The sequence below is a fragment of the Mustela nigripes genome, chromosome 11 (genome assembly GCF_022355385.1).
Source record: "Mustela nigripes isolate SB6536 chromosome 11, MUSNIG.SB6536, whole genome shotgun sequence".
NCBI classification, from domain to species: domain Eukaryota; kingdom Metazoa; phylum Chordata; class Mammalia; order Carnivora; family Mustelidae; genus Mustela; species Mustela nigripes.
The window spans coordinates 38872172-38879162 of record NC_081567.1 but is presented as its reverse complement, the minus strand read 5'-3'; the positions used below and the strand labels follow the sequence as shown (position 1 = coordinate 38879162).

Below are 6991 nucleotides of genomic sequence, written 5' to 3'. Positions count from 1 at the left end.
CGGCGCTTGGCCGGGCGCTCCCTCGGCGCTCGCAGGGCCGTCGCACGCCGGCTGCGCCGCGGCCGCCGTCCACCCGACCCCCGCCGGCGGTGCCCAGCGCCGCGCGCGCTTCCCCCGGGCCCAGCAGGGTCGCGCCCCGCGCTCCGGCGTCCGCGCAGGCCCCGTCGGGACAGGTGCCCACCCGGCGGTCCTGCCCCGTGCCCGGCGCCGCGCGTCCTACCACGCCTCGCGCGCCGGGGCGGTGACACACACCCCCGGGACCGGACCCGACCCGCCAGCCGACAGGAGACAACCCCTCCCCCCACCGGCACCAGCAGCGAGTTCCTGCGCCGCTGCGCCTGCCTTTAAGGAAGGTACTGAGGGGCGGGGCCTGCGGGCGCCGCTACGCGCTGACGTCAGGCCTGACGGAAGGCGGGGCGCGTGCGGCGGCGGCGGCGGCGGCGGCGGCGGCGGCGGCGGCGGTGGAGTTCGCTCGGGTATCGCGGGCACCTCAGCTACCTTTTTGGCTGCCTCCTCTCCGTCCTCCTCAGAGGCCTCCGCGGCGCTTGCCGGCTCGGCCCCCGCCGCCACCGCCCCCGCCGCCGCCGCCTCAGCGCCCTCCCGCGCCCGCCGCGCCGCCGCCATGGGCCCGCGCCCGCCGCGCCGCCGGGCCGAGGGCAGCTGAGGCGCCGCGCGAAGATGGGCGAGGGCGGAGCAGGGCCCGAGCGCCAGCCCGAGCAGCCCGGGCGCCCCGCGCGCGCCCGCCCGCGCCGCCGCGGGGATGCCCGCGCCCGCCGCCGCGCCCTGAGCGCCTTTGTCTGCTGCCCGCGCCGCCCGCCGCACCACTGGCCTCGCGGGCCTGCGCCGCGGCCGGGGGCGCGCCCATGAAGATGGAGCCGGGCCGGCCGGCCTCCCCCGCGGGCGGCCCGTGCCCCGACGCCGAGCCCGGCGGGCCCGACCGGCCGGGGGCCGCCCTCGCCCCGCGCCCGGAGCCCGGCCCCCCGGGGGCCGCGGCCTGCGCCGATGCCGGGGCGGACCTGAGCGCCGGGCGAGCCCCGGGGCCGGACGCGCGCCCTGAGAGCGCCTGGGCGCCTGCCCCGGGCCCGGGCACCTCTTACCTGCTGCCGGCTCGGGCCGCCTGCGCTGGCCCCGGCCCCGGCCCCGACCGGCAGCTGCCTGAACTCGGCCCGCTTCTGTCCTGGACTGAGGAGCCAGCTGATTTCGGAGCCCCGGTTCGCCCGGAGAGCCCCTCTCTCCGCGTGCAGGGTTCCAGGCACAGCCGGCACGTGAGGGGCGAGGTCGACTTCTTCCCCGGCTTTCCCTCGCCCGCGGTGGGCGAGCTGACGCTCGACGTGGGTCCCGGGCAGCCGGACCGGCCCTCGGACTTCAGCCACACCTGCCCGCTCCCAAGCGAGCCCGCGACGTGTCCGGAGGACGGCCCCCGCCTTCGAGCCGTGTTCGACGCCCTGGACGGCGACGGGGACGGCTTCGTCCGCATCGAGGACTTCGTCCAGTTCGCCACGGTCTACGGGGCAGAGCAGGTAACCGGGCGGGCCTCCGCGGCCGGGCAGCGCGCGCGGTCTTCGTTTCTGTCGGCCGCGCGGGCCGGCTCGCCGATGTTCCGCTCCCGGGTTTGGGGAGACTCACTCTGTCCCTGCCCCTCCCCCACCCCGTCCTCCCGAGCTGCGCAGACTGGGTGTTTGCCCGCGGGGGGAGCTCCCGGCCACGCGTAGAGGGGCCCGGGTCGAAGAGCCCCGCAGTGAAGCAGGGCCCAGCGAGTCCCCGAGCTGAGGGTCCTGGGCCGCTCGGTTGAAGGCACCGCAAAGGCCCGAGCGCGGGCCGCGGGACATCGTGGGAACGGATGCAGGCTGCTCTGAGCGCACGGGGCGGCGCGCGTTCGGCCTCGGCAGCTCGTGAGCGAAGGCGGGAAGTTTCCGTGCTACCCTTGAGTGCGAGACGGAGGGAAACTGGCCGCCAAGGAAGGGGCGCGGGAGCAGGGCGCAGAGTACCAGGAGCCCAGCGCCGTCTGCGCGCCGCCTCCTGCGGGAGCCAGAGGTGCAGACAGGAGACGAGTGCCCAGTGCGGTGTCATGGGTGGCGGGCAGTCGCGGAGGAGGGGCGTTCGGATCTGTCCTTGGCCTGGATCTAGCTCCTGGGGAAGTTTGTGTGGAGAGAAAGGCGCTTGGGCAGGGTCGCGGGAGACACCCGGTAGGTTACTGGTGTTGGCACTGAACCCTGCAGGGCTCCTAGCACGCTGATTTGCTGGTGTTGGCGTTGCCCTGCCTGCGGGCACTTGTAAGTGGGGTTCGAGTGCACAGTGCGGTCCAGCTGCGAGGGCTTCGGGACAGGAGGTGCAGTTCATCCCCTGGTATTGAGGGTGTCATTTGTGACCTGCGGAAACCTCCGTGAGAGACCCTGGCGCCAGCTGGTGTCCAGGGCGACTCCAGCTGTCGGAGCTGTCCCTGTGAAGATGTGGGTTCCCCTCGCGGCTCCTTGCCCTGAGTGGTCAGCACGGGAGGATGGGCGTGTCAGTGTGGGCCTCCCTATCGGCGGGGTCCCCGCTGTATCGGCGGGGTCCCCGCTGTATCGGCGGGGTCCCCGCTGCTTGTGTTTGGTCTGTGTCGAAGACATTGCTGCGACGGGCCCCACCTCGCAGTCTGTTGGGCACAGAGCTGTGTGACTGACCGCGTGCACTGTGGGTGGCACAGATTGCGATTGCTGGGCCAGTGTCTTTTCCTACTTTTCCTTTGTGCTGCTGGCCTCCAGAGCACCGTGGGCATCCTTCTGTCTTCTCTCCAGACAGAGCCTTCCTCCGCACACCAGTCAGAGGTGCTAGGGAGGTAGTCCACTTGTTCTTGTTTGCCCGGACCTGGCTCTGAGACTGCACTCTGTTGCCACTGTTTCTGGGGCCGTAGTAGGCAGGGTTTTTTTTTTTTTTTTTTAATTTTATTTATTTACTTGACAGAGATCACAAGTAGGCAGAGAGGCAGGCAGAGGGAGAGAGGAGGAAGCAGGGTCCCTGCTGAGTAGAGAGCCCGATGCGGGGCTCCATCCCAGGACCTCGGGATCATGACCTGAGCCAAAGGCAGAGGCTTTAACCTACTGAGCCACCCACACGCCCTAGGCAGGCGTTTTCCATCTCTCATGCAGGCAGGGACTGGAAGCCCGGGACGGATGAATAATTTCGCAAGCCCTCATGCATGGTCCGTGCTCGAGCAGGGATGAGCTCACAATCTTGAGGTGGCTCCCAGGTTACTAGATTCGGTCTCTGAAAATACTTCCACAGAGTTTCGTGTTACTGACTCCCATAAAGTCCTTTTTATTTGAGAAACACCTTTTGTAACTGTCCTTGTTCATCGCAGTGGGGAAAAGGTTTCTTGTAATCACATAATAGAAATGAATCGGAATTCTTTGCTCTGATAGCTCCTGGTGGAATTTTGAGATTTTATTTATTTCTTGTGGGGAGAGGGAGCGAGAGCATGCACCGATGAGGGAGAGTAGGAGAGGGGGAGGGCAAGGGAGGGCTCGGACCCTCCCTGAGATCATGACCTGAGCCAAAACCTGAGCTACCCAAGTACCCCTCTCCTGGTGGAATTTTTTTTTTTTTAATATTTTATTTATTTATTTGACACAGAGAGAGAGAGAGATTACAAGTAGGCAGAGCAGCAGGCAGAGAGAGGGGGAAGCAGGCTCCCCGCGGAGTAGAGAGCCTGATGCGGGACTCGATCCCAGGACCCTGAGACCATGACCCGAGCCAAAGGCAGTGGCCCAACCCACTGAGCCACCCAGGCACCCCCTTCCTGGTGGAATTTTATTTTATTTTTTAAAAAGATTTAATTTATTTATTTGACAAAGATCACAAGTAGGCAGAGAGGCAGGCAGAGAGAGAGGAAAGGAAGCAGGCTCCCCGCTGGGCAGAGAGCCAGATGCAGGGGCTTGATCCCAGGATCCCGGGATCATGACCCGAGCCAAAGTTAGAGGCTTTAACCCACTGAGCCACCCAGGTGCCCCTCCTGGTGGAATTTTAAATTTGGGGGCAAAGCCCAGGTGACTTGGGGTTGGGGGGATGGCCATGTATGGGGAGATCTGTGGCATCCCCGCCCTGCTGTCTGAGACTGCTCTGGAAGAGGCGGTCCCGGGCGTGGTGGTCTCCGTATCTGGACTTGGTTTGGACAAGCTTCCCGGGACGGTGGAAGAGAGCTCTTGCTTTGGTGCGGATCTTTTACAGAGTGATGAAGGGCTTGTTTTTGGGCCTGTGTGTAAGCTTTGCTGGCCTTTATTATGACTCAGGATTGCTTTTTCCAAGTCTGATGTCAGAATGCATTATAGAGGAGCTAAGAGAAAAAATACTGAGATTGGAGTAGTCTGTTTATTTTTAAAGACTTTATTTATTAGAGCGCACATGTGCATGTGCCGGAGTAGGGGTGGAGGGCGAGGGAAAGGGAGAAGCAGACTCCCTGCGGAGCACAGAGCCCTTTCCTGCCATCTGAATCCTAGGAACCCCCATCTTGACCTGAGCCCAAGTCGAGGCTTAACCGACTGAGCAACCCAGGTGCCCCGATAGTGAAGTAGTTTTAAAGAAAACTGAGGAATTCCACCTCGTGATGAGTATTTTTAAACTTAAAACGAAAAGCCCCGAACACCCCAGAAGTAGAGGGAGCAGTTTAGTGACACCCCATCCCAGGCCGCAGTGCAGTCTCCGCTTTCTCCCTGCCTCTGCGCAGCCCCATCGGTGCGCGTGTGGGGAGCGTGTGCCTGACCGAGAACCTCGCCGTCGGTGACCGAAGTGCGTGTCTGTAAGAGATAAGGGTTCTGCCTGACACAGCCGGGGTTTTTCAGAGGCCCTGGGAAGAGATAAGGTGGGTGACAGCAGCAATGACCCTAAGTCTCTGTACTCCCCGCCGTGAGATTTCAAAATACAGCATGCATGAGGTTCCGAGGCTGGTCACGTCACCGTTCTTGATGACAGCAGCTAGATTGTTCTCGGGTGCGGTCAGCTATGCGAAGGTAGCATGTTGAGTAACCTGTGTGTGAGGGAGGAATTTTAAATTATTAAAGCCGATTACCTGAATTTTTCATGGCAGCAGCTCCTGCTTATAAAACAGACGGCTGCTGTGTCCGTCTTTCTTTAGCAGTGTCATGGTGTGTGTGGGTCCCCTTACATCATCTGGCGGTAGATCAGATGTGGGGTAATGGGACACGGGGCTGGCAGTAGTCAGCAGAGGGAAGGAAAGGAAGGACTGTAGGGGAGTTTTCTCGTTGCTCTTGCTGGGACAGGACCTTGTGGTCCTAGCCACCCAGGCGCTAGTTGCCAGGTTGGGATAGGTAATTTTTAAGGCCTCGACCGTTTCTGAAGAATCTTCATCATATGACCCCTTCATACTGAGGGATGTAGGAAAGAATGTTAGGGTTCGAAGGCGACGGCCAAGAAAGAATTCTTGAGACGCCTTTGGCGCAAAAATGTGGTTTATTTATTTATTTATTTATTTATTTTTAAAAAGATCTTATTTATTTGACAGACAGAGATCACAAGTAGGCAGAGAGGCAGGCAGAGAGAGAGGAGGAAGCAGGCTCCCTGCCGAGCAGAGAGCCCAGTGCAAAGTGGGGCTCAATCCCAGGATCCTGAGATCACGACCTGAGCCGAAGGCAGAGACTTAACCCACTGAACCACCCAGGTGCCCCCCCCCCCCCCGCCCCTCAAAATGTGGTTTTGTTAAAGCAGGAGGCCAGGACCCGTGGGCAGAAAGACCTGCACTGGGGTGGTGAGGAGTGGCCCATTATATTACTTTCAAGTTGGGAGGGGGTTAAGAAAAGCGTTAAGTCTCAGGAATTTTGGAAGCAAGGTTTCCAGGACCTTGAGGGGGCTAGCCTTTGTTGGGTAAAGGTCGTTTATTACCATCCAATAAAACCTGAGTCATAAGACTCTTCAGGTGTATGTTGCAGTGGGCCACATGCTTGGGGGATGATTGCTAACATGTATCTCAGGGGTAGAGATAAAGGGAGTTTGCAAAGGAGTTTTTGTATGTTAGAGTAGACTTACAGGGTGGTTTGGGGGGTGGGGAGGAGGTAAGAGAGGTTGGGCTAGGATTGCCTTTGGCCCTCAGCAGTGTCAGCATTGAGGCCCTGGAGGAATGTCACTCTGCCTGGGGCTCTAGGTTGTAACGAAATTTAATAGTTTTTCTTCTGACATCATTTCCCACATCAAGAGGGCTGATGCTTTTGTAGCTATGACCAGCTCATCCTAAAAGGAATTTGTAAAGTAAATTTCTTTTCGAGGAGCATTGTAGGAAAGGATTTGTTTCTTTTGGCTTTATTTTTCAAAGGAATTAATTATAATCGTAAAGATTATCTCCACATTTTTTTTTTTAAAGATTTTATTTATTTGACAGACAGAGATCACAAGTAGGCAGACAGGCGGGCAGAGAGAGAGAGGAGGAAGCAGGCTCCCCGCAGAACAGAGCCCGATGTAGGACTCGATCCCAGGACCCTGAGATCATGACCTGAGCCGAAGGCAGCGGCTTAACCCACTGAGCCACCCAGGCACCCCTGTCTCCACATTTTGAGATTACGCACACATACATGTTTCCATCTTGATAGTCTCTGATGCTTTCCAGAGCACCTACACATTGAAATGCCGGATGCCCTCTAGTGACCTTGTAGGCATGTCCTCTTCCGCACTTGTGTAAGTAGGCTGCTGAGGGAAGTTTCGGTGCTCAGGTTTCCCTGCTTCTGCGTCCCGCACCCCTGCTGGTGAGCAGCTGGAAGTTCCTAGGGACAGGCAATGTCCTTCCCGTTTCTCTCCTAGCCTTGAATTTGAGTGTGAGTGTATCTGCGTGAGAGAGGGAATGAACACAGGTGTGGGAGCAGGTGCCTGTGGGAGCTGGTGTGGGGTGTGTGTGCTCGGCTCAGCATCTGTGTGTTGAAGGAATTGCTGAAAGGCAGGTGACGTTCCTTTCTGTGCTTGGATCACAGGCAACTTTGTTAGTGTTTTAAAATGGCTTTTTTCATATTAT

At 59.7% G+C, this 6991-nt stretch overlaps 1 protein-coding gene across 2 annotated transcripts in view; it reads left to right on the top strand.

The window, feature by feature from the left end:
* The first annotated feature begins 987 nt into the window (after positions 1 to 987).
* RAB11FIP3 (RAB11 family interacting protein 3) overlaps positions 988 to 6991 on the top strand; it is a 76101-nt gene continuing 70097 nt past the window's right edge. For both annotated transcript variants that reach the window (XM_059415835.1, XM_059415833.1), the window contains exon 1: positions 988 to 1520. The gene's annotated coding sequence lies outside the window, so the exon portion shown is untranslated. The remainder of the gene's footprint in view (positions 1521 to 6991) is intronic.